This window comes from Dermacentor variabilis, chromosome 5 (assembly GCF_050947875.1).
Source record: "Dermacentor variabilis isolate Ectoservices chromosome 5, ASM5094787v1, whole genome shotgun sequence".
NCBI lineage: Eukaryota > Metazoa > Arthropoda > Arachnida > Ixodida > Ixodidae > Dermacentor > Dermacentor variabilis.
The window spans coordinates 28,932,222-28,959,516 of NC_134572.1; positions in this window are offsets into that span (position 1 = coordinate 28,932,222).

Genomic DNA, 27,295 nt, shown 5'->3' on the forward strand with positions numbered 1-27,295 from the left:
TATTTATCGGGCGTCGCCAAGCTGTGGTTCAAAAACCCCGAAGCCGATCTCAGCACGAGGGCTAGCTTCAAAACGGACATCGCAGAAGTTTTCGGCCGCCCATGCGTGCGCAAACTTCGTGCTTAACAATGCCTACGAAGCCGATCCCAGCAAACGTGTGAAACGTTCGCCAGCTACATAGAGAACATCGTCGACCTCTGCTGGCGTGTCAACCCGGCGATGGCAGAGGCTGGCAAAGTACGTCACATCATGCAGAGAATTTCCGACGATGCCTTTCATATGTTCCTGTCCCCAAACCCAGGCACTGTTTGTCATGTCATTGAGCTTTGCCAGAGTTTCGACGAGCTCTGCAGACAGCGTCTGCTCACGCGGCGCCCCCCTGCGTGCGACGAAACCCTCGCGGGCATGAGCGCGGCTCCGGAGATGGACTCCCTGCTTTGGCAAATAAACGAGTTCGTCCGTGCTGAGGTCGCTCGTCAGCTTTCGCTGCTGTTCTCAGCTACGCCACCACCTTCGCCTTTGCCGGCCAACCTTCGCCAGGTCATCCAGGAGCAAGCTTGCGCAGCTCTCCCTTCTGCCCGCGAGACTCCGCCGACTCCCGTTGCTGTTCCCGAGCTGACTGCACCTCTCAGCTACGCTGAGGCTCTCACGCGGCCACCACCTCCGACCTTTGCGCCATACCCATCAGTCGTGCAACTGCGTCAAGCTCCTCACTTCGCTCAGCCGCGGTACCCACACAGCAGTGGACAATGGCGCACTCCTGACAACCGGCCAATATATTTTGCCTGTAGTCTACCTGGTCACGTTGCACAATTTTGTCGTCACCACGCAACGTCCTACCGCAGTAGCTTCGACGCCGCAACATACGTTTCCCCATATCCTTCATCCTCCGCGTCTCAGAACCCTGGCCAGATGTCTTCCTACTGGGACCACCACCCTCTTGATGACCGCCGTTCGCCGTCGCCTCGACGCCGCTCGCTTTCGCCGATGCGTCGTCGTCCTTCTTCGCTGGAACGGGAAAACTAATCGTCGCAGTTCCAGAGGCAAGCGCTGCGTCACCCATGAACAGACCAAGACCTCTCCCTTCTCCAACTAATGTTATTGACGTATATGTGGACGGCGTCGCTGCACTCGCCCTCGTTGACAGTGGTGCCGCAGTTTCAGTTATTAGGGCCAAACTTTGCCCTTCGCTCACAAAAGTTACGACGCCACTGTCCGACGTGTCACTTCGAACTGCCAGCGCAGACCGCATCACGCATCAGCTGCGTGTACTGCTCGCATTGTGATCAACGGCCTCCTCTTACTGTATTCTTGTTCCCACGATATTATTTTGGGCTGTGACTTCCTGTTGGCTAATAAAGCCGTCATCGACTGTTCTGGTAGTGAAGTGGAAGTTCAAACGCTGTGTAAAGTCCCACTCGTTGACGCTCGTGAACCTGAAGATAAAGTATTTGTTGCCGAAGACGTTACAGTTCCACCACACTCATCCGTCCTTGCCACAGTGTCAGGCCGCATTGTTGCTAATGCCACCATACTTTTTACACCATCTGCAATTTTCTCTCGTCGCAGATGTTACCCGGTGCCTTTCGCTCTTTTGGACGTTCATGCCGACGTCAGCAGACTGGCAGGAGCTCAGAGACTGCCTGAGCTGCTCTGGTTAAGACTCGCTGCCTGCTGCTCTCTTGTACCACACACACACACACACACACACACACACATATATATATATATATATATATATATATATATATATATATATATATATATATATATATATATATACATATATATATAGCTGAAGAAGGAGAGAAAGATGGGAAGTTAACAAAAGTTGACGTGTTTTGCTATTGGGGGAATAATTGAAAAGAAAACGGACGTAAGAGAGAACGAGAACTTGACGCCCTCATTGTGCCCAAAATAAACATAAAAGATGAAGACTAGACATGACAACTGTAAACAGGTCTACAGAAATGCAGATTCCCTGACGTTTTATTCAGACTAGCTTGACATCACTGTAAGCGTGCCACAGCTTTCCACCATTCTGCAATGAATACAAATGTGGAGGTTTCGTAAGGTGCTACTGAAGAATTTTTTGGTTGCAAAGCATTTGTGGCTTCGCCTAATGAGTCTACCAAAGTCTACCTGAGAATTGCAGTAATATGAGTCTAGGCGTAACACAAACGAGATGCCACGCGGTATCAATGTGCATAACATGGAAAAAGTTCCAAGGGTCAATAACAAAGGGGAAAAAAACGTGTAAACATGAAAACAGCAAGAATGAGAAACAAAGAAAGAAAGGAGTACAAAAGAACGCGTCTTGAATCACAGCTGCTGTTCATTTATTCTGTTAAAAGATACATTTTTATCACCCGCAAGAGAAAAACCAAAATGGGAGAGCGAGTAGTACATACAGATACTTCCCTGTAGGTATTTGCATACATCCCTTTTTCTTCACGTCCCGCGCTAGATGCCGTTTCCACGATATTGATTGCAACACGTTAGTGCTTACTTCTCTATTCGTAAAAGGGAAGCAGCGCGAATTTGACGAAGACGAAGAGAGACACGAAGGCGCACGGTCCCTTGTGTTTCTTGTTGATGTTAATTCCTTCTTTGTGCGTATCTTTGTCTTTGTCAATTTCTGCGCTTTTTCCCCTTGTACAATGCATAGCGAACAAGCCCAATTGCAAAAGCCGCTCCTCTATGTAAATCCACCTAGGTGCAGTATACAGAATATTGATGACTCCTTTTGATATTTTCTTTAAAGGGGCTGTGAGCATAACTCGTGTGTTCATCTCCACTATGTTCGTCAAGCAGCTCTTCTGATTAAAACTGAGAATGTAAGAGCAAAAAGTAATTTCATTCTAGTGGTAAAAAAGGAGCAAGGACGAAGACACCATAATGAACCATTCGAATGCTCAGTTATGAGTTACGGTGAATGAAGTTACGTTCTGCATAAACGCTTTTCTCCCGCATTCAATTCACTACTTCCCATGGAATCGACGGCGTTGCTACGAACTTACGCCCCTTTCAAGTCGTATAATACAACTGAAAAGAAGCTACACAGCCGAAAGGAAAATGAAAGAAGCAGAGTAAGCGTAAACAAAGGTTTTTATTATTCCACAAGGAACTACCACCGCCTTATCTACCCTCGCAAAATGCAACAGAGAAGCCAGCCTAACGGAAATTTGACTAACAGGTGAAGAAATCTCGAATTCTTTTTAATTATTTTTATTGAGGTGATAGAACACGTGATGCAAAATGTCATGGCCAACAAAAGATAACAGAAAGAGCAGCTAGAAGACGAAAAAATGAAGGCACGCGTAAAGGTTCTCGTTCACAGCACCAGAAGAGCTCAAGCTATACTTTTGCTGCGAAGCACGACCAACAAATCGCGCTTTGCACAACAAACCTAGTATACTTGCTTCCCACAACCAGACGAAGTTTGTGTTATACTTCAAACGTCTCCCTCCCTGTTTCCTTAAACTCATGGCAACTCGAGACCTCTGCACATTGCCGTTGAGAATATCCAGGAACAGGCTTCCAGTCTCTGGTTTTTGTCGCAGGAACCATCGGGAAGTGCTGTAAGCATAAACGATAGAGGTATTCTGCACGTTCGGAAGGCGGCGACGCCTTTCTGTGGATGCAGGTCACAAATATGAGTAGAGTGCATCGATGCACAGTGACAATTGTTTTCGTTTATCCAATTTTTCTATGTTGTACTTTCCGAGGTTGTTTTGGTTCTTTTAGGTAGCCTGCCCATCTTTTATACGTCTCTCCATTGTTGTTATTGGCCGAGGGTCCCGTTGCAGTCTTTGATTTTGGGACCCTCATATGGGCGTATATTGTCTCTTACTGGCCAATTTATTGCATTTAAAGAATAATAAACTGAAATTGAAACTAAATCGTGGAAGGTTGATTGTAAAATTGGAATAGAAAAGTTAGGAGTAACTTTACGTTATGGCCGCCCCAGGTTTGAAAATCGGTCACTATTGTGGAATTTTATCTGGTGCTCTTCCATTCTGACATTGGTATACCTTCCAATCTGTCCAATGTAGGTACTGCTGCAGGGCAGATGAATCTGGTAGATTACCTTTGTCGCGCGTGGAATGAACCGGCTTCTGTGTTTGACAGCAACCTAATCTTTCTTTTTAGGTTCGCCTTCTGTCGTCTGATTCACACGAGCGCAAATGCTTCCCAGCTTACTGGTAGCTGTGAAAACGGCGTTCACAACATAACGGGATTCGACATTCTTTAAGCTGTGTGCAAACTTGTGAACATATGGCAGTGGGACGAGTTGATTTTGCCTATCGTTTCCTTGGTTTTCGTACCTATCTGACGCTTTCATACACTGTGCCACCTCGTGGCAAACCGGACGCTCGTTTGGTTGACACCACTGCCTTTACTCTCCTTGCTTTCTCTCTCTCTCTCCTTCTCTCTCTCTCTCTTTCTCGTGCCTTGGAACTCAGTTGTGACCTGAAGGACTTTGCACACCCTTTCACATCATCATCCTTTAGTGGAGTCACAAGAGATGTCATCGGTAGAAACTCGTATATCCATATACACCGCCAGAAGGCTTTTACCTTACAACTACAGGCAGTTGGCAAGCTACTTACTCATGCGTTTGATATTGATTTACCTTCCGCGCTTCTTGTCCGACATCAGATCATTTCTTCGTTGTTGCTTAATAACTTTGGATAAATGAGAAGGTAAGCTAGGAGGCTATACCAAGATATATCCCAGAAGTTCCCCATGATAATACGCACATACTTTGTACACAAAAATATATAAATTCTAAAAAAAGTAAACATAACGAAATGTCCAGTAGTAGTGACCCATGTTCCTTCATGTTACTTGACATGAGTTTATATCCAGTGTGCAAGAAAATGCAATTATACGCACACATACAAATGCCATTGTTTAGGTAGTCCTGAAAGCGAACACTGAATGTGGTTAGAGTTCGCAAGAATCTACAACTCAAATCTACTCAATTACCTGGCAGTCCGCAAGAAAATCTCATAGGGTTGTCAGAGCATATCTCGGTTTAGCAGCACATGGTCTTGATGACTGATCGAATAATTACAAACTTTTTGTCTTTTTGTCTGTTCAAGTGTTGTGCTTTTTTTAAGGACTTCCTCATTAGGTTATTCCAACAGATTCCAACATTTGGCCACCTTCGATTGCATGTCAGAGCATCGTCTTGGCCTCCGTTAATTATAAAGGAATAGTACTTAGTACTTGTGGATTGAAAGCGTTCGAGCATGGAGTGAGAGGGACGAAAATTGAGGCAGTTTGGCTTGTCTGAAAGCGACTGCAATAACTCAAAATTTTTTTAACGCTCTCCTTGCAGCCTCTGACCACCATTACAAAGAAAAATAACATGTATATTTAGTGGACATGCTGAAACTTATGTCAAGCGAAATTTTTTTGAATGATCAAGTAACTTGGACATAAAAAAGTGCAATCCATAAATTAACCTTTGTCTTGACTTTATGGAACATGTAATCTCATGCAATGTGTATAAGTGGAAATTACATAATGCCGCTCAATTAAGAAAATGTCAAGCATATAGAGTGACAAGAAATTATGCTTGCATATAGATTAATAAAAAAACTGAAATTCTTCTTAAGGACGAAAAAAGATCACAGCCGTTATCTCGCAATAGTTTGTTGATGATGAAATAGAATTCATAACCAGCGCACGTGAGTGTCAAACGCAAGTAAAAGCCTCCCTGGTCAAAAGCTTCAAGAAGGATCAAGAATTTACTAAGCGTGAGCATGCATTACTGTGAAAGATGTGTGGCATAAATATGCCATGGCACTATAAGAGGAAGAGCACATATATGTTTTCTGGTTCCAGATGTCAGGCAGTGTGCGTCAACCAAAACTACAAGTTTCGTAAGTCCAGTTTGACTATCTTCTTTTCAACTTTAAAAACGTGCACTCATTAGGCTTCTTCTTTCTTTTTTTATAGCTGCTATACTGACGGACAACTTTCTGCGGCTATGAAGGGATAGCTGCGGAGGAAAAGCGCGCACTAGTGAAAGCGCTTCTGAAAATAGTCCCCCCTTTTAATCTACTTTAGTTTATGCTGGATAAGACAAAAGATAGATACGTTATTAAGAACAGTTGAATAAGCACAACACACCACCGAGTGTAATGGTTTAATTCTTTTGCGACTTTTACCTTCCGCGTCCGAGGAAACGTGAAACCCGTCGAAGGTGGAAGCTGCGTCGATTCAGCGTCTGTTCCCAGCCGCCAAAAGTACCTTCAAAGGCTACCGGACTACTTGGCGCAGTGACACTTGTGCAGCAGCGATGCGCCCGTAGCTTTCCCTTCATAGCCAAAGAAAGTTGTCTGTGAGTATAGTCAGCGCAACGGGTCTTAGCCATACACGAGTAAAACTGGGAGGAATGCAGCGAGACTATGAAGAGGGGAAGGTACGCTACAAATTTTATTAAAAGAAACGCACAAAGGTCGGCGTCACCTATTACGATAACCTGAATTGTTACTCTGCATTGCGGGAAGAGGGAAAGTTAGCATTAAGACGGATTGGAGGTACAAGATGCGCAATCGTACGTCACTGCTAAAGCACGGGCCCACTTGGCGTCGGGGATATATTCCAGAACATCCCACAGTACAAGTTAACCGGAAAAACGTCCGGCTGACTACCCTACGCTGAGGAAAGCGGAAAAGGGAATAGAAAAATGAGACCGTTGATGAAGGTGTCCTTATTTTGGAGTCAGGCTTGCGCTGTATAACCCGGTGCAAGATCTTTTTTAAATGCGTAAGCATTTTTATGCCTACCCAACGAGGAATCCCATCCGTCCGTCACGTTAGAAGATCGCATTTAACATAAGGCCCGCAGCAGTGAGCGAATTGACCTTCGGGCTGCCTCTCGCTTCAACGCGAACTAAGCGGCGAGAACACAGCGCCCACGAAGCTATCCGAAGTCGGCACACGTTGTCCACATTGCCTATCGCTTTCAATAAAGGCCTGTGCGTCTGGCTTCAACGCGAACAAAGCGGCGAGAACACAGCGCGCACGAAGCTATCAGAAGTCGGCACACTTTGTCCACATTGCCTATCGCTTTCAATAAAGGCCTGTGCGTCTGGCTTCAACGCGAACAAAGCGGCGAGAACACAACGCGCACGAAGCTATCAGAAGTCGGCACACTTTGTCCACATTGCATATCGCTTTCAATAAAGGCCTGTGCGTCTGACTTCAACGCGAACAAAGCGGCGAGAACACAGCGCCCACGAAGCTGTCAGAAGTCGGCACACTTTGTCCACATTGCATATCGCTTTCAATAACGGCATGCGCGTCTGATTTCAACGCGAACAAAGCGGCGAGAACACAGCGCACACAAAGCTATCAGAAGTCGGCACACTTTGTCCACATTGCATATCGCTTTCAATAACGGCATGTGCGTCTGACTTCAACGCGAACAAAGCGCCGAGAACACAGCGCACGCGAAGCTATCAGAAGTCGGCACACTTTGTCCACATTGCATATCGCTTTCAACAAAGGCCTGTGCGTCTGACTTCAACGCAAACAAAGCGGCGAGAACACAGCGCACACGAAGCTATCAGAAGTCGGCACATCTTGTCCAGATTGCATATCGCTTTCAATAACGGCATGTACGTCTGACTTCAACGCGAACAAAGCGGCGAGAACACAGCGCATACGAAGCTTTCGGCACTCGGCGCACTACGCAGCCGCCGTCGGAGTACGCCTGGTCACGGTTCATAATGGTTCGACGCGGGTGGATAAGTCACTGAAGAGCGATAACGACTTATAATGGTCGGAACGTCATCAGTGCACCTGGCGCACTATACATGTACTAGTTCGCTTGCGTCAACATTTCATCTTGCAGCGCCGTCCGTAGCAGTTCATGTCGCCGCAGCGCTGTTGGTTATACCGATGGGATCAAGTTTCATAATATCGATAATGACGTCGGGCTGCGTGGAGATGAGCAACTGGCACAACGCTTACGCATACTTAGATGACTCCCAGATGAGTTTCTGCATGAATTTTTGTTTTCACTTTGTTTTAATTGTGGGTCCCCGCTAACCCGCCGTTTTTGCCATTGATCGTAGCCGATTTCAGCGATGCGCGAAGGCATACCTATCAAGCTCTAGCTCACTGATACGTTAAGCGAGCGCGGGAGACGACACGCAACTACAACCGACGCCTTCGTCTGCACACGTTCACCTCCATGACCCGCTGCCATCGATTGCTTGTCCCTGAGGCACTCTCACCTGTTGATGGCAGCTCTGTTCGACCGGTTCGATCCGGACGTGCTACTTATACATTGCTCATCTGTCGACGCGCTTTTCATGTCTAAGCCAAGGGTCTGGGACGTAGGGGGCAGTCTAGAAGGAGTGCACGTGCTGCCTCCCCTGATGTCTCCCTGAGGATGAAGGGCCTTTGAATAGTTGCGAAAGAGCTATTTGAAGCTTACACGCCACGCTTGCTCTCATGTGTTTCGGTGTACGCCCTCCTGCATCGTTTCCATACAAAGGCAGGGCACGAGAGAATATCACTTGCTGAAAACGCCATTATGAGGAGCATGATCCTTGTATTTAAGTACTTCGAGGCTCTCGCCATCCCTTCGCAACTCATAATATGCTACCCTAATAAAGAACCCATTACCTGCTGTACTGCCCACGCAAATAGACAAATTTTATAATTTATTTCTATTCTACTTGTTGCGTTGGGAGTTGAGCATGATCTCCTCACCTTAATCTCAAGTAGTATGACCAGGAAATCCGTAAGTGCCATAACCTTCATTGTGATAACCCCATTTGATCACCATATGACCATATGCTAAACTCATGCAGAGGCTCTTTAGTGAAAACTGGAGAGGTTTGCCTTGCGACAAGCTTAGCATGGTACTCCAGGTTTAAACAATGACAAAAGAAATAACACCCTGGGGCCGAATTACGGGCGCATAGAATACCGAAATCACACCACAACGGACGCCATGCAACGTTTTTCTTATGGGGCACAGATATTTAATTGGCAGGGTATAATGTCATCGACTCGCGCATGATTTACAATCCAAAGTAGCTCCGCAAATTGATTCATCCATTCATTATGGTAGAGATGGTCAGATGGTCGATGGTAGAGCGGCTGCCCCGGAAAGGCGGTAGTCTCAGGTTCGAGTCCTGGACCAGGACGAATTTTTCGTCAACTCTCAGGCTTTTTCTTTCGAGGAACTCGTTTGGGTTTCCTTTGTAGCAATCGCTACGAACTGGTAAATGTCTGATTTTCCCTTTATTAATCCATTCATTATGTAAGGCTGGTTCCGTCGGTTCGCTTCAGATCACCAAAGCTAAGCAGCACCATGCTTGCTGAGTACTTGGAAAGGCAGAACACCGGGAAGTGGCGAGTAGTTCACAGTTCCCGTATTGCGGATCTTCGTGCGCCCGCCTATAGAACAAGAGAGGCATGGTGTTCGCATTAGAAGATGCCTTCTCCTATCAATTCTAAAAAAAATTACTATTTTAAGCGTTACATTATAGTGTAAAAAAAAAAAACTCCAGTATGGAAGTAAATAATGCGGAATGGTGACGAAAAAAAAGAAAGCTGCGAGTGAAAGAGAGCAACAAAAAGCATTCTTTAGCACGCGTGGTGCAAGCATTCTCAGTAACCTCCTGGTGCATACTCTGTTTCTATTTATTGTTTCGAACTCCCAGAAACCATTTCGGCGAACAGTATCTCAATAAGGAGTCGTTTACAGAAAGTGGTGGCCTTTAGTTCCGCACCGAACGATGGTGCAATGTTTCTTGCAGCATGATCTGAATTTCGGTAGATGGCGCGGAACAGCACAAGTGTGGATACTGTAGATATTATCCGGAATCGTGCAGGAAACGTAACTTTATGTATGAAGACAGCACACTCACGACAAACTTTTTCTATCGACCCTTCTTTCGTTGAAGTAAAAAAAAACACCTGCAAGAAAAAGAAAGAGAACAATGACCCCAAGTGGGATCGCGCATGCAGCTCTTGCTATGCGTGCATATAGTGTCTGATGTTAGCGGCGACGAATAGCTTCATTTACAAACCAAGCGTGTCGATTTCCTACAGCGCCAACTCCGCCCCTTTAACCGATTAACTACACCGTGGCTTTGAAGCGATGCCACCATTACGTCTATGAAGTGAAGCAGAAACGCTGCACGCGCGTCAGTTGCTCTCGAACAGTATCACTACGCTGCGGGGCAAGTGCGGAACGTTCCACATGAACCGACACTACCGTGACATGTCTCGTCAGCCGGTTAAATTGGTTCGCCCTGTGAGCGGACGACGATGCAGCAGATAAGGTTCACAAAAGTTTGAAAGCACAATCTTCGATGTGTCGTGAGAAAGCACGCGTTTTACTGGTTTCTTTGGGAACATTTTTGCTTAAAGTCTAAAATTGAGGAGCTCAGATGAACGTTGTCTTTCTCTCGTTTTCTGCCTTTTTTTCTTTCCTGATTACACTGTCAACGATGTACAAAGAGGCACGCTGTCGGATGTGCCCCTATGCGCGCGGAAGCGACTATTCGTGATTAATGGAGTCTGGAAGCGTGTCGGAGTGATCGCGAATTTTTCGCCCACGCCAGATGAATGTTGAAAGATGCGAGGGGTAGTTCGCAGCAGATGAGCGTTGAGATAGCGCTAGCAGCTTGCGCTGCGCGGCCCGCCTCTACAAGGAAAAAAGAAAAGAACCAGAAATAAAACAAACAACGAAGAGCATCGTTTCGCGCGGGTTGCTTCCCCCTGGGTCTCAATTGAACGGGTTGAGTGCAGTCAGCCGGTGTGATGAACGACGCAGTACGCCAGCAGCAGGCTGCCCTGCTCGGCGTTCCGAAGTCTTCGTCAGTGCAAATGATCGACGTGCATATTTTTTGCACTCACGAGAATGCATACATGAGTTTGTGTGTGTACATATCTTCATAGCTTTTGCATTGTGCGTTTTGCAAAAAGAGTATTTGTTAAACTAGAATATACAAGGTTAGACTAGACTAGACTAGACTAGAATAGATAGATAGATAGATAGATAGATAGATAGATAGATAGATAGATAGATAGATAGATAGATAGATAGATAGATAGATAGATAGATAGATAGATAGATAGATAGATAGATAGATAGATAGATAGATAGATAGAAAAAGTTTCTGAAGTAGGCAATGAATACTACTCACATTTAAGAAAGCAAATAGTGCGTTTGCAACAACAGTCGTTTCGGTCGGGTGTCAGTGTAATTGGAACAAGTAATATTTTGTTTTGAGTATTCCTTCCAGATAAATTGTACGAGCAAGGACTCAATAAATATTAGTGGCAGGCATACATATCTCACATTTCCATCTATTCCGTTCTTTTTTTCTTGCTAAATATCGTAGGCTATAAAAACGCTTATGTTCCATATTTAAAGGTGAACTATATTTTAAGCAATGTAGCTGTAGAAATATCTAGCTTAAAATGCTTATAAGAGAAAAGAATATGAAGGCAGCGGTAGAGTGTAATCGCCATTTCGAACGCCAATTGCTATCTTCAGTCTTTAGGGGTCTTGCCCGCTCCACGAGTCTTCGTGAACGCCTTCGATTGCTGCAACTTGCTACCAGTTTCTTGTTCAACTAACACATGAAACTGTCAGGTCTCACTTAGATACTCAAAGTCTCTTCAAAAAAACATAAATTGTTAGAAAAAAATCAAGGCCGGGAATCCAAGGAGCCACAAACATGCCTTAATTCTCTACTGAAAGGGCATGACAGTACTTTAGAGCGCCCATTCTGCGCAACCCTTGTTTACCTTGGAGGAGGGTGGGATACAAAAATACGAATGGAAGATACGAACGGAAATACGAATGGAATGGAACGCACAGGTCCAATGCAATGTAGGAGTCTAAATGACTCGAAGCTTGCTGGAGTTCGAGAAGTAGCCGTAGCAGCAAATGAGGCATGTAGCATGTAGCTGTTGCCTGTTTGCATCACGAGAACGAAGGCGATATACGATGAATTTTCGAGAGTATAGTGTAGATGACTGGTGTATGGGCACAGAGAAGTGCGACATATATATAGATACATTTAGGGCTTCGTACCCCTTGTGTCACCGTACCACCTCCATTGTGGGAGATTGACCAAGAATGGGCGCGTACAAGCAGGGGCACGCCTATACCCACCTGCTACATTATCGCCTGGTCACAACGAATAAAGTAAAAAAACAACAACACAGAATAAATTACAGCAGCAGGTGTAGAAAGACATTACAACAGATCGCACTATTAACGTTAAAAACAGGACACGCGATGTCCGAGGCAATGTCAATCGCAAATGAAGAAACACTAAAGAACAAAGGCAATAACAGTTCTTTATTATTCATATGCATAAATGCATATAAACCTTAAAAAGCACAAGTAGCCACGCGTGTTAAGAATGCAGAAGTATACTGCAATGTACTTTTACTGCAGCCGTGGCTTAGTCGTAGAGCGCCCGCCTCGGCTGTGGGTTCGATTCCCACCGCCGCCGGGCACCCACTGGTTGTCAAATGGGCACAAGCGTTCTCCGGCCTTGCGTTCAGCTTTCTTCAGGGGTGATACGCTTGGAAAAGGAGCCTGCGCCCTGAATTCCCGTCGAAACTCTAGTGAGCACCAAGAAAAGTATCGTAAGGTAAACAAATGTTTCTTTTCAACTGTTATTACCACTGCCACACTTCTGCCCCGATTTCCTTACAGCATCCTTTTGTCCGGTCGCAATTGGAGGCACTGAATTGGTCTAATTAGATCCACAGAATCCAATTCTGATCAATTGCTCTTTTATTTTTGAGTCATAATGAAACTGCAATGGTGTCATATTCGGTGTCCTACGCATACTTCAGCCTGTCAAACGAAGTGCATGAAAAGTTTAGCACCTTTTGGTAGATGCTTCAAAATTCAAAACAAATTAATATTGTTCGAAATATTTTACAGAGACAAAACCTGCTTAGTTTGATGCCATGCATTTCCCTCTCACCAATTTAATTGCCCATTTCTTAAGCAACTTAATCAAGACAGTAAAAAGGCTTGACTAATGCCGTCATGTAACCAGACATCGCCGTGGCAAAACAGCCATCAGATAATGTTATCCCGTCATTCATGCAATGAACAGATTTAACGAAATAAAAAGCTAAGGGCGAGATGTGCTGTCTTTCACCGCGGCTTGCATTGCTGACTTTGCCGTAGGATACACTGCGGAAGGTCTTTGTCTTTGCCGAGTCATATGTCGTGTTACACAAGTGGTTGAACTATATGCAGGGAATGCGTGCAGTCCGTTGTACGTAGCAACATTTCCGAGACACATCACCTGAGAAAGCTACCGTCTAGCGTGCCACACGTGAAGGCAGAAACCATCAGTCATGTCACTGAAGCCGGGAGGACATTCTTTTGCTATTTTAGGAGTGGTGTTGCAGTTATAAAATTTTTATTTAAAAAGTCTGTGTCATTGCTGCAATGTGTATACATCTCACTCATTCCAATACTTACTAAGTTTAAGAGAGCCATAATGGTCTATGGCATTGTCATTATTGTAGCATCTCCGAGAGTTTGCAAGCCCTTGATATTATCATGGCAAATTGCGTTCAAGTTTTCAAGCACATCAAGGACTTCTCTGAGAGTAAGAAGTTCTATCGCAATGATCCAGCGAAAAACGCGGCGCCTAATACTACGCGACCAATTCAAACCCCCTTCAGCTTTTTAGGTAGGGAACTATCATTTGTTGACATGAAAGGACCAAGCAAACCCTAGTGTTGATGAGGCAGTAATTAACTACGCCCGTTATTCGTGGCCCACCACATGGACGAGTCCATGGACGTTCGGCTCAAAAGCACTTGAGTCGCACGCTTGCGTAAGATGAGCTTCAGTGGATGGGCGCCCGTTAATTAACACCAGAATTTTGCCTTTTGAGGACCCTTACAGCTGTGCTCTTCACACGAGGGCCTGATTATTGCTAGTTTGCAGGTTTTCCTGCCAACGATCTCTGAAGCATCTATTTTAATTTGAAGCGATGCCGTTTTAATCAAACGCGAAGTATAGAAGTTCAGCTCGCCGCGAATATGACATGCTGGGATACAATTCAGTGATAAAATATTATTAATAATTTAGTCGAATCGTGAACTGAGATGAATGAGCGGTAGCGTAGGAAGCTACGAATATTGAGACTCTCGCGGAATATTAAAAGTAAAAACCTTTCGTGCGAACTTTGTTTACGATAACCAATGGATAGCTCCGTTGGAGTGTGCAGTCGACAGCTAGCATGCCTTCTGTGTTTCTCAAAAGTCGCTGGGTATTATTGTACAAATGAACAGACGAATAAAACTATACGCCTGGTATCCGTCGCTATAGCTTTGGAGCCTGCGAAATCTCTTGATCTATTAGCTTAAAGCACGAATGTGTGGCTCACAGACAACGTCAACAGAGACTGTGCAACACTTCATAAGAAAGTACAAGTAACACAAAGAGTCAGAGAATGCTCAAAACAGATGCCGTGGTATTTACTATTAGAATGAAAATATTTTGTCACGCCTTATTCTAAGTAATCAATCAAAAATTTGTGGCATGATATAACACTTCCGAGACTAGCGATGAGTTCTGAGGCCCGGAAGGCGGCGTGTCTCGCTATTTGCCCTCCCTTCATTGTTCTTTACTGTTATTCTTATTCTCTATTATTTATTCTTGTTTATTCCTTATTCTGTGCCCTCCCTTCATATTTTTTAGTATTCTAAAAGATCAAGCTGCAGTTAAATTTTCTCATTTTGTACAGAGTCTGCTGCTCCAATATCACGGCTGTTTTCTGTTTCTTTTGTATGACAAGTTTTGTACCCACATAATATATATAACTCAATATAAAGAACACAATATAAACATATATTGCAAGTTAGGAAAGAAAATTCCCCACCTCACAGGATATTGCTTATTGATGAGCTACTCAGTGGCTCTGCGTTATAGTTTGCCGTGAAGAATGCCCGCCGGGCGCTGTCGGTATTGGCTCACATCCAAAACCGCCGTATTTGATTTTGAGGTCATAGTCGACGCCGTTTAGATTGAGCTGTCAAGAAACATGTGACCCACTTTTGTTTGCGGACGAGAGGCAGAAATCGTCTAGAAAAACGACACGAGTCATTTGTCGTCAATTCAGTGCGTCCTATTGTTGCCGCTCGCTCAGTGGGCTACAAAGGAATTGGTTTAGTCTATTTATCACTTCATGTTTGCTCTCGGCTTGTTTAAATGGCATTTGTTCGTCGCTAAACCATGACTGAGTCATCGACCGGTCGCCCGCCATATTTACGAAAATATTCTGTTCTTCTGCTGTCTAGGCAATAATGCTGGGCAAGTGAGGCAAATGGTTGAACATAGGTCAATGATGGTAACCAATGTTAACAATATTATGTCTCGAACATCCACGGAAAAAAATGAGCTGCTTATTAAAAGCTCTAGGAGTTATCGTGAACGGTGCCCAGATGCACTGAAGACAGGGTTCACACCATTACTGGGCTAGCTGTAGAATGACCAATACAATACGAATACCTTTTCGACACTTCTGGCGCGCCTAGATATTGCGCATGCAAACTCATCATGCATTTGGTGGACATGTTAGTGTTAATTAAAGTCATTTTAAATATTGACAGCGAGGAAGAAGATGGGAGCCCATTGTTACTAAAATGTCAAGTTCGGAAACATCTCTTGCCTGCATCGAGCTTGGGTGCAGTCTGTTATCTGCCATTTGCGCGCTATTTGCGTCCTTCTTCTCTGCTCTGTTCTTCTCGCGTGTGAAATCGGGCCTACCCTTTTGTTTCTTCTATTTTTCTCATTCTTGGCAAGGAATGTGTGGTGCCGGTCATCGTTGATCAGTGGTTTATTGATACGGTGAAATAAGAAAAAAAAACTCACTCTTCTTCCTTCGTGATTGATAACAGGCGACACATTAAGGTTGGCACGTCGTCTGATTTTACGGCGGCACCATACAAAAGAAGAAAGAGTAGTATGGATGTTCGTCTTGTGAGAAATAACACCTGCCTTGTAGCTTCGCGATCCGAAGACCCCGTACATATTTTTGGTGTTCAAGTACATGCACGAAGCTCACTTTCGTAAAGCAACGTTTAATGTGTATTCGGATGCAAGCCATCATCAAAGTCTTCTTTTTATATTTGACTGCCGCAGGATTGTCACCATTTTCGCCACGGCGGTAAACAAGCCTCTCATATGGGCGTCTTTCGCTGGAGTTTGAGGTACAGTAGCGGCGCCTGGTGGCAGTGTGCGAAACGTTATCTGGGTAGTACCAGCTTGGGTAGTATTGAGCCCTGGCTGTGGCGAAGCACGTTTCTAGCTCGAGTTTTGCGTCGATTCGCGATTTTTTATACCCTGTTGCAAGTGCGAAAAGGCTCGTCACTTCTCACAGACTACGCCGACCATGCTTCGAGCTCGCCACAGCCTATAGTTTAACGAAAACGGACTCTCCGTGAGACGTAATGCTTGAAGCAGAAGGAATCGGTGACACCGATCCGGAGAGACCTAGCTCAGCCTTGAAAAAGCGTCACCGTCGTCACTTTTGCGTCGTGGGTCATGAACAAGAAGACCTGAATCCCAAAATCAGATTCTACCGTTTTCCTTCAAGGCTTCATGAAGCGGAGCATCTGGCGCGCTGGATAGCTGTAGTTCGTCGCGCTGTGTAAGCGAAACTTCGCTTCATGCTGACTGCTTCGTCTGTCTTGAAGCTTGCTTGATTATCTGCGTTCTAAAATTCGGTCTTTTGCACCTACAGTCCCGATGGCAGACCGACAAAGCAGCAGGCATGGCTGGTGATTCACGATTCGAGACCCGGTCACAGCGACAATTAACAATTCGACCGGTGCGAAGTGGATAAGTAACCAGGTGTGTGCAAATGAGCACAAATGGTCGGGCTGATTCAGTGACAATTCACCACCCCAGTACGAGCAGCACAGGTTAGAGAATCAAATGTGCTCATATATCCTTGACCTCAATTAAGCCAGCACGTTGAGGCAGCGCAGCAAGGTAGTATCGATTGCAGCACATCGATGTTCGAGTGCTGTCATTAAAGGCTACATCAAGCGAGCAGCGAACGATCGAGCTCGCGCTGCAGCGCGATTCACACGTACGTTACTGCGAGCTCATATGCATTGCATCAGTTATTTATCAGTTGCTAAAGGGACAGATGGCCGCTACTACAGTGCAGGCATAACTACTTGTCTAGCGGCATGCAGTCAACAAAAATTGCAGGAGGCCCGCTGTTTCGCGGCATTTCGAAAGACTGCTGCCGTCGCGGCGCGTACGATCGTGCGCTCGAGCAGTTCGTACATCGCGGCATGCTGAAAGACCACTGCCGTCGCGGCGCGTACCGTCGTGCGCTCTAGCATATCCGTGCACATGATGTCTGCTTATTGCTGCTGTGAATTCATTTACAGCATGCATTTCCTCGCGTTTGTGCGCCTGAATCTAGCAGCGGGCAAACTTTGCCTGAAGTTCAACTTCGTACGCGACTCGCTTCACTTGAGATTGACACCGCGCTTAAACTTCTCCGCTTATTTCTTGAACGGCGTACGCGTATTCGGCGTTGCATAATTTATTGCCTTTACGCAGCTTGCCACCTCTGAAAAAATCTTCGGCGCCCGATATTCGCTGCAAGACATTGTACAACAAAACCGAAAGTGGCGGGTCCATATTGTAAACGTGGTTTCCGAAGCGGAAGACCAAGCTTGGTACTACCCAGTTCACGACAGCTTCGGGCAGCTTAAAGAAAATTGAATGAGAAGCCTTTTACTGAAGAAAAAATCTCGGAATCGTGGTCTAGAATGCTTGAATGTGCAATGTCACAAAAGCTCTGCTGCATTTCTTGAGATGCAGCCGCCTATATGACTGTTAGTGACAAACTGAACGATGAATAGTTCATTCCACGCGTGTGGGTGCATAGCGCGAGCTCCCCGCCTCCTTATCATCTTTCAGTCCCATTTGCCTAGTCGCCCAGCGCAGGATAGCCAACCCGGCTAAGTATATTTAACCTCATTACCTTTCCTTTATGACATCTCCATCTTTCACACACAAGCGTAAGTTCTCTGATCAGATCACCTGGCTCAAAATGAGGGAAGAAAACACAGGGGGGTATATAGAATCCCACGCATGCACAACAGATATTGATCGATGAGAGAGAGACAGAGAGCATCTCACGAATCTCGTTGATCGATATGTGCACAACACCCGAAGCGCACCTTGCCGGCATATCACTCCAAGGACACTGTATTGCGCGTTTCTTACAGCGGCAGCAGTTGAGAACTCGAAACATAGTTTGCTTTGTTCTTCCATCCATATACTTCCGTTAGATTTAAGCATCGTCCTGCCGTGACCCATTGCATCTGTACATGCCCTTTATTCTGTATACAGTATCGGTATGCATTTAACATTGTGTTGCGGTATCTATGAAGAGCTCAAAACAGGGTTAGCCCCGACCATATCCTTAGGCCGCGCGACATGAGTCGTGATGTCGTCATAGGCTTCACGATGTCTTCGTAGTCGTCACGTTGTCATCGTAGTCTTGGCACCTCGTCATCGTTGGCACCATAATTTTGATGTCATTGTCTTCGTCTTCGCGTTGTCGTCGTTGCAAACGGTTAAGGAAGGGTTCACAGTATCGCGCAAGTTTGAAGCACAGTTGGCTGTTTTGGGATATTCCGCGGATTAACTGCTGTCAAAAGAAATGGGTTCAATGGCGCCAGAGTCGGAAGTCTTATGATTGTTTGCACGCTTTTTCTCACGCAAGGTGACAGGTTATGGTCCATCTTTATCACTAGCTTTCCATTCAATCTATCCCCAATGTATCTTTTCATGTAGGATAATCACTAGAGGCTTCCGAAGTTATGCATGTGCGCGGGTAATTTGTTATTTTATTCTCGAAACAACGTTGCCCCATGTCTCTCGGAATTTTAATGATTGAAATATTCAAATACTAATAGAAATATATATTTTCTAACTAAATGTTCAAAATAAGAATAAGGGCGGACTTTAGCGATTGCTTCGGCTCTGATTTACTGATACATCAGCCAGATCGGGCAGTGTATACAGGAAAGCAGGAAGTGACAATGAATTGGTGTCAGGTTTGCTAAGTTACTTTGGAAAAGAGTTGCTATCCTGAAAAGGATCAAATTAGAGGGCCTCTGAAAGAAAACCAGTGAGAGAGAGGATGCAAAGTCACTTAAATGGCGTGGGAATCCTCGCCATAGGCGGGCAGACTGTGGGAACTAGGCCGATTGGAAGCAATCTGTTGATTTGGGCGTTTGCACAGCGAAGTTCCCCTTTGATTGCCAGCTTTCATTGTGTTTTATGAGATCGTTCCGGTTACGGACATTGAAAAAGACTGTTTGCTTTCCGTGCCATTAGAGCTTAGCGTCAGTAGCCGTGAAAGTGGTCGCACCTCTATAGCACCGCGACTATTCAGTGACGGGAAGTCCACCAAGTCTATTTCCCTGAGGGTCTCCACATAATTGCGCCCGAACTCTATAACTATCGTGCAGTAGCGCTAACCATCGCACAGTTCCCGCAGAGCCCCTGAGTTTCTGGTTAAAGTTATTCAGGCTGCGAAACTAGGGCGCTATAACGTAAAGCTATTCCAAACTTTTCTATTCGAATTCTGCAATCAGCCCTCCGTGATTGGTCAAAAACTTTTTGGACCACCCCCACTTCGCCTGTCTTTCATGCGACGTCCCAAAAACCACGATAGTTTCCCATATGATATGACGTGAACACACTGATTATGCATGACTGGAAAGAACAAAAGAAAAATAGTTATTTATGATTCAACGCCTTTTCTCCATTAACTTATAGGGCCCCTAGTTGCATAACGCATAACTGGCTTGATTGCAGTTACACGGAATACAGTGCTCAGCGTGCTTGCCGGATAGATTAACCTGTCTTTACAGGTTCACTTTTCTGCAGTCAAGAAGAACACGTAGCTACACATAAAACTGCTTTGCTGTGTATCTGGTGGTACACCAGAGCAAACTTTCTTTTACATATTGTGGACGCAGGAATCTATGGGCTAAGCATGTAACATGAATAAATACACAGACACTGTACTGATGTATCTCTATCTGATGTTATAGGGACTAATAAGCGTTAGTGTTTCTCTTTCCTCGTTTCTATTTTAACCAAGAAGCACCCTTGTGCTCTCTGTCGATCATTTGCTGGGACTGCTTTACTTCTGTTTGTTATGTTTTAACCTGCTGAATCCAAGCTCTAAAATGTAATGCTCAAGAGAAATGTACCTCGTAGCAACTTCGCTCCGGCTGTATTAAAATTATTGTCCTCACTTCTTTTCTTTTCTAGTAATAAATAAAACTGTGACTTGAGGTTGCAGTATTGAACATTACCTTTTTTTTTGTAATTTAAATCGCGTGTTATAGTTAATACAAAAAAATTAAACGCAGCACACAGAAATGGTGCGCAGAAACCTCCCACTATGAAGCGCTTCGGCGTTAGCTTTCTCTGACGGAAAACTATTTTTTTTTCAGGTTGACACAAGAGACGGAGGAGGCTCAGAAAATAACAACTCAAGTGAAATTCCCCCTGCCTTGAATAAATGAGCGCTTCAGTTTCGAAGCTCTCATACCAACATATTAAATATTCAACCCTTACAAAGGCAAGAGAAGAATAACTAAGTTTTACACTTCCCATAGTGAGACAGACAGATTTGTGAATTTCTGGGTGCTTGGCCATTCCTCGAAAATGGCATTGTTTCTGTAATGCACGCTTAGGGTACCCTAACGTACTGTTTTACCGATATACCAAAGCAGAAGAGCGGAAACATAGCAACACTAGGAACCTTTCAAGTATAATTCAGAAATAAGCGCCTTTCATTGCCCTTACCGACAGGTTTGTTCTTTAAAACGAAATGAACAACGCCAGATTGCCTTTGACTTAGACGGCAGGTAGGTAGAGAATTGGTGATTACCTTTTTGAAGCGTACCTTCGGGAGATGAAAGTTTTTACATGCATGCATACCGCGATGCAGTAGCATCTTGTTCCTATCTGTTTAATTATGCGATGCGTATATTTGAGCGAAAGAAGCACTTGGTACTCAAGTATATGAAAAGGTTTTTTTGTTTGGGCGGGGGGGGGGGGGTTTACGTGCCAAAACCACTTTCTGATTATGAGGCACGCCGTAGTGGAGGACTCCGGAAATTTCGACCACCTGGGGTTCTTTAACGTGCGCCTAAATCTAAGTACACGGGTGTTTTTGCATTTCGCCCCCATCGAAATGCGGCCGCCGTGGCCGGGATTCGATCCCGCGACCTCGTGCTCAGCAGCCCAACATCATAGCCACTGAGCAACCACGGCGGGTTATATGAAAAGTTAACTAAACTGATAACTCTGCATAGGCATTGCCTGGAATCGTGATTGAAGCGCTAACTCATTTCTTTTCTAACATTACGGCGAAGCAGTACATAGATTGCACGTTTAATTGACATTTAATAAAACGTGTGCACTCTTGTGGAATGTTGTTGCGGCAGATGAGTGTATTTTTGCACCAGCTCTATAGGGCATTGGTAAGAAGCCAGTTCACACAAAAGAGGGATGTGTACATTCCGCCAGCAGTGACGCTAGTACGTCGAACACAACCTGTGTCGGCACCCTGCTGATTTTCTGGGCGCTCCGGTGTTTTGTTCTCGTCTTACTTGCCCTAAAATACAGGCGAGGTAGACAATAATAGACTACTAGAGAGAACGTGAAACCTGGACAAAAGCTGGCAAAACAATGACCCCGACGCCTCGATTTGTTCCACAGAAAGAATGTCCTGGGCTGCCAAAATAAGCAGACAAAGAAGCGCGCACGTAGATCCCAGCAAAGAAGAGCCACAACGATACTCTGACATCACTTCATCGTTTCCGTGCTCCTCCATAACTCTCGATTGTTTCCACGCCAGCGCTCGTCGGTCGTCCTACTACGAGTCCCGGTTGCAGGCCGCCTTCACAACAGCTGTGGCTGCAGGCCCATCAGATTGTAATCTAGGATTGCTGCGCGGTATCTTTCGCCGGAGAAAGTGCCTGTAGCAAATCATTTGAAGGAAAAGAAAACAAGAGCTTCATTCGCATCGCTTGCGATTCAACGTGTCCCGCAAGGCACATCCAGCGGAGACAGCGCCGTGTCTTACCAACCGCGTCTGCGGTCGACCCAACATCGCGAAAGAGTGGATCCAGGGAGAGTAACAATTCAACGTTTGTTTGTTCGAAGTTTTGTCGATGTCCGCGAGCTCCTCTCGCGAAAGCCGATTTTGTTCAGTGATGCACTGAAGTCACCCTGTAATGAATAACAGACCTTGAGATTCGCGTCTGCTAGTCACATGTACTGAATGCCCAGTGCTTCGCTGTGAGTTAAAAAAAAAGAGGGCGCCTTGCGCACACATTGACTTAGCAAGGACCCCGCAGAACTGCTGAAACGAAGCTTGTCGTTTCCTTATAGTCGTTCCAACTCAGAACTTCCATATCGTTCTGTGTATCGCTTTACTGGGCGGATTTTATTTTCAACAGCCGGACTTAATTGCAAGCATGTACAGTCTGGGCATGGTCATTAAAGAATAGTTACAGGTCGTGATTTTATTGGTTTGATACTTACTATTCCTTATAATTATCGGTTCAAATACTCCTCGAAACATGTCCCTTCATCAAAAGCTATAACATGGCTACTGACAAAGATAATGACATGACTGTTCGTTTGTAGCATGTTTTTTTTTCTTTGTTTGCGACTGGCTAGAGCTAGGACAGTATTTCTCCTAGTTTTAATTTCTTCTATTGGCGCCACCTGCACTAATACTTTTTTCGGTTCCTACTGTTGTATTCTTTCTTTTGCTTTAGTCTTTGTGATTTGTCGCCTTGTTTTTTCGTTCCGAACTTCTTTTCTATTTCTATGCTTGTGCTCCTTTTTTCTCAAGAGGCAAGCAAGTGTTCGCCCCTTCTGGTGGCAGTTGCCAGCCTTCTTCTTGCTGCCTTTTTCTCTCTTTTAAATTGTACATGTTTCCTTAAATCAAATAATAATAAATATTTTCTAGCGAAACCTCGTACTTTTGTAATATATTGTAGTGATATGGTTTCTCGGTCGCCAAGCGCACTTTCGCTTACTTGCTACATGAAAACCCTTATCATTCAAATTACATATGCATGGAGTTGCCCAGAGCACTCGCATCAAGGTGCTTTTGCTGTTTAAAGAATATGTGTGTCGACACTTAAAATTTTTAAAGCCGTATAATTTCCTCTTCTATGCAGCTTAGAAAGACACAGAAAGAAACTGACCGCTAATGCGCCGTGTTGTTGCTTATGAGGATCGATATCCCTTCGGTAGAGTAAAATACGGGTCACGATCATTTTCAGTTATGTTTACGTGACGGTGACAGCGCTCTTGCTTTCTCTCGGTCACAAGCGAGTAGACTAAACATGTGACGGGAGCAGCAGCCTTTACCAGCGCGTCATTCCCAGCCTATAGGTTTGCACGTGCCCGCGAAATCAATTATTTTCACTCCTTTTACTGTGAATTAAGTTCGAACATACTGCAACTGATCACGCCACAATTTCTTTCTCGTTTTTTTTTCTATCTACCTTAGTCCCTATTAAGCGTTCGTCAAACAGATTAGTGCCAAGCTTTTGTCCTTGTAGTTATAGGACTGAAGGAGTCCATTGAATGAACCGAAAGTCAGGCAAAAGACTTCGCGCCTCATTAGAGATACCATTATCCGAGAGTGTTCATGTAAAGAACATACAATACTCGCTATATATATATGATGCATTCTAACTGGAAGAGCCTAATTGATCAGTGGCAGTACTTAGTTTGAACTATGTTCTTGGGTCTTTTTCACTGAACCCTAAAGGCTCACAACGCTTTCTTTAAAATTGTTTCAGTACAATAATCAATATATGCAGAAGAACACGGCACAGCATTAAATGGTAAAGATACGTTCAACGTATCCTCCGATGCAAGGCTAAGTTCAATGGAAAAGTTTTCATTGGTTTGATGTAGCTATAGAGTGTTTGCTTCAAGGTAACATGTAGGTTAATCGAAATAGGGTGTATTTGCTGCACTGGAACACATTATGCGTTTTATAAAGGGTGCAGACTGTAACTTTCGGTTTTTATTGCTTGAAGACCCACAGAGAAGAAGTCACATGTAAACCCTTGAAGAAGAAAAAACTATGGGTTCGAGAATCTGCGTAGAAATCGTACGTGCTTCCTGGTTGTTGCACCGAAAACGTAATACATTTCGATATCAAACCAACTTTCGTTCAGCGCAGGTGTCGTCGTTTTTCTAGGTCTCAGCCGTCCACGTAAAGTGGAGCTGCATAGTCCTAATAATGAACAGAGACTTTTGTGGGCATTAAAGACAATTTTATCTCATTGAAAAGCATGAATAAAAATATCATTGACTACCGCTTAGACCAGCTTAGTCTTAAAAGTATATGATTTCATAACTAAGAAGTGTTGAACCAAAATTACCGCGCTAAGCGACCGACTGTGAGGGCATAGGGATGGCTCAAACATATTTGTGCACACATCAGCTCCATCATCTTTTATGATTTTTTACTAGCTACGTTGCTCATCCAACTTCATCCGCGCACGGCAATGAAGCAACTTATGTCCTAACCATTTTTCTTTCCATGTTTGGGTCTTTTGACTAGCTCCCTATTTCTTCCATTTTTCCGTCCCTCTTCCTTCCTCCTCACACTGCTGACTTCAGGTGTCAGGTGTTCAGGTGTCAGTCATGTGATATACAGTTGCGGTGCGGTCAGAGGCTTTCGTCTTCTCCTATAATATATCAACCTCTCTCTCTCTCTCTCTCACCCTCAATCTGTTCTGTCACTTCCATTCTGAACAAATTATTTGCACAGGTTGCACATCACTTCCAAGCATCGAGGGGCTGTCAATACACTTGTAGTAATTTCTTCCACTTAGTGAATTTGATCTCAAACAGTGGTCTGCCAACAGTTTGTCAACAATCCACTGATAATGTCTGTGAATGGTCAGCTTCGAGTCGAAGCCTGTTAGTGAATTCTTGTTTCCGTCTTGATGTGGTGACAATACAGCTGTGCCACAGTTAAGCATCAGCCCTATGTTGCAAGTGGTCTCAGTCGCACGGAAGCCTCCTTCTCATACACACTGAGCACAGGATGGATTTACACTCCTGCGTGGTCGTTCGAAGTAAGCTGCGCTGCTTCATCTTGCACTGAGTGCCACAAAGTGCGCAATGTTGGATACTTTATCTCCTACACTATAAAAACGGCTGCACCCTTTGGGGTGTACATTTGCCACACGACAATAATTCTCATCTGTTTTGGCCGCATTTTTTTCTTTAACGCGGCGAGCCCGGTACTTCTAAGTCACGAACGGCATACGCTTTATCAGCATGACAGATCCTTCTCGAGAGGAATGTATCGAGCACAGCGTTTTCAAGAAATGAAACACAAGCAAGACAGATGACCATTATTGTTGTATGGCAGATATACCCCCGAAAGGGTGCCACTATTTTTAGAGTGTAAGGAAAAAGCTTTTGCTCTGAAAAGAAGAGGCTTCTGGGCAGCATGAAAGGAGAGTTTCCTGACGAACGTGAAGAGCAGTTACCTATTTCGGAAGGACCGCATATAGTAAGCTAGAAAGTGTCGCATATTCGGCTCACATTTCTGCGGGAGACTAAATAAATCGCCAAACCTACGACGTCCACATGAAGAGGTTTTGGGCTCGGCTCTCATCGGCGGCATGCTTTTTGTCAGCTTTCATGCTCCTTTTCCTTATCACTTCTACATTTCAATTGAACAGAACAAAATATTCCCCTGTGATTCCCCTAACTGTATTTCCTGTTGTCTGCATAAGAGTATACATAGCACTTCACAAAAAATCGCCGAGATGGCGTACAAAGCATCATTTCTCGAAATATACCAAGAAGATTAACCATCGCGTAATCAGATAGTTTTATCGTTCTTGTTGAGAGACTAGTTTAGGCCGACTAACATGGTAACAAGCATGACCAAACTAGTTTGTTTAATATACGAACAATCTCTTACCCAGGATTTGGCTTGCTTATGTCGTCAAAAGATAGACACTCCCTAAATGTTCCTCTACGACTAAACATACCGGGGGCTGGAATGCACCTCACAGCTTCAAATAGCTTTTTTAATATTATTCGTGAGAGAGCATATGCCTTCATTTTTCGAGTTTTACAGCTCATTCAATGAAATTTAATGCATAGTTTCTAGAAGTTGTGCGCTGCAGGCGCCAGGAATGTTGCCTTGCTCAGGCTTTATTTTTATTTTGTGTTGTTGGAGATCGTGCGATACGATCTGCGCAAAGGTGCATGAAAAAATAACGATGTCGCCTTTAAAGCACGCACTCAGCGTGCAATTGCTATGCAGGAACTAAAATATATGCTATATAGTCGTCAGCAAGTACGGCAGAGCAAGGCGGCAGTTCAGGTGCATTCACAAAGCGCGTGTCTGCCGCCTCTAAGGCAGTTTTCTTCGCTCTTGTCAAGCAAGCAGTGTTGTGCCATTGTCCGCATCGCCGACTGCTTTGTCATAGGCACGATGTCTTTACAAAAGGATCTGAATGTTTTCCGAGGGATGCGTACTTTTGTGCCTGTTACAAAAATAGATGTCACCCCCCCCCCCCCTGAGACTTCCCTCAATTTCTACTCCAGTCTGCGTTCGACTGCAACCAATATCACAGGCTTCGAGATTGGCCCACTGCACTGCGATGGAAATATGTATGAGGAGTAGCTTATCAAATATAGGTTGAAGCTTTCAAAGACAGACCTAGAGCACGTAGGCTTAGTTTTAGTCTTTAATCATGGCTCCCGGTGGTGCACTGCCACCGTTTTTATGGTGGCGACACCTGACGGCTTCGTTGTTCATCATCATCATCAGCATCATCATCAGCATCAACAGCAGCAGCAGCAGCGCAGCACCATCATCATTCATCAGCAGCTTAATTACGCCCAAAGCAGGGCAAAGGCCTCTCCCATACTTCTCCAACTACCCCGCTCATGTGCTAATTGTGGCCATGTTCTCCCTGCAAACTTCTTAATCTCATCCGCCCACCTAACTTTCTGCCGTGCCTGCTACGCTTCCCTTCTCTTGGAATCCAGTTCGTAACCCTTATTCACCATCGGTTATCTTCCCTCCTCATTGCATGTCCTGCCCATGCCCATTTCTTTTTCTTGATTTCAACTAAGATGTCATTAACTCGCGTTTGTTTCCTCACCCAATCTGCTCTTTTCTTATCCCTTAACGTTACAC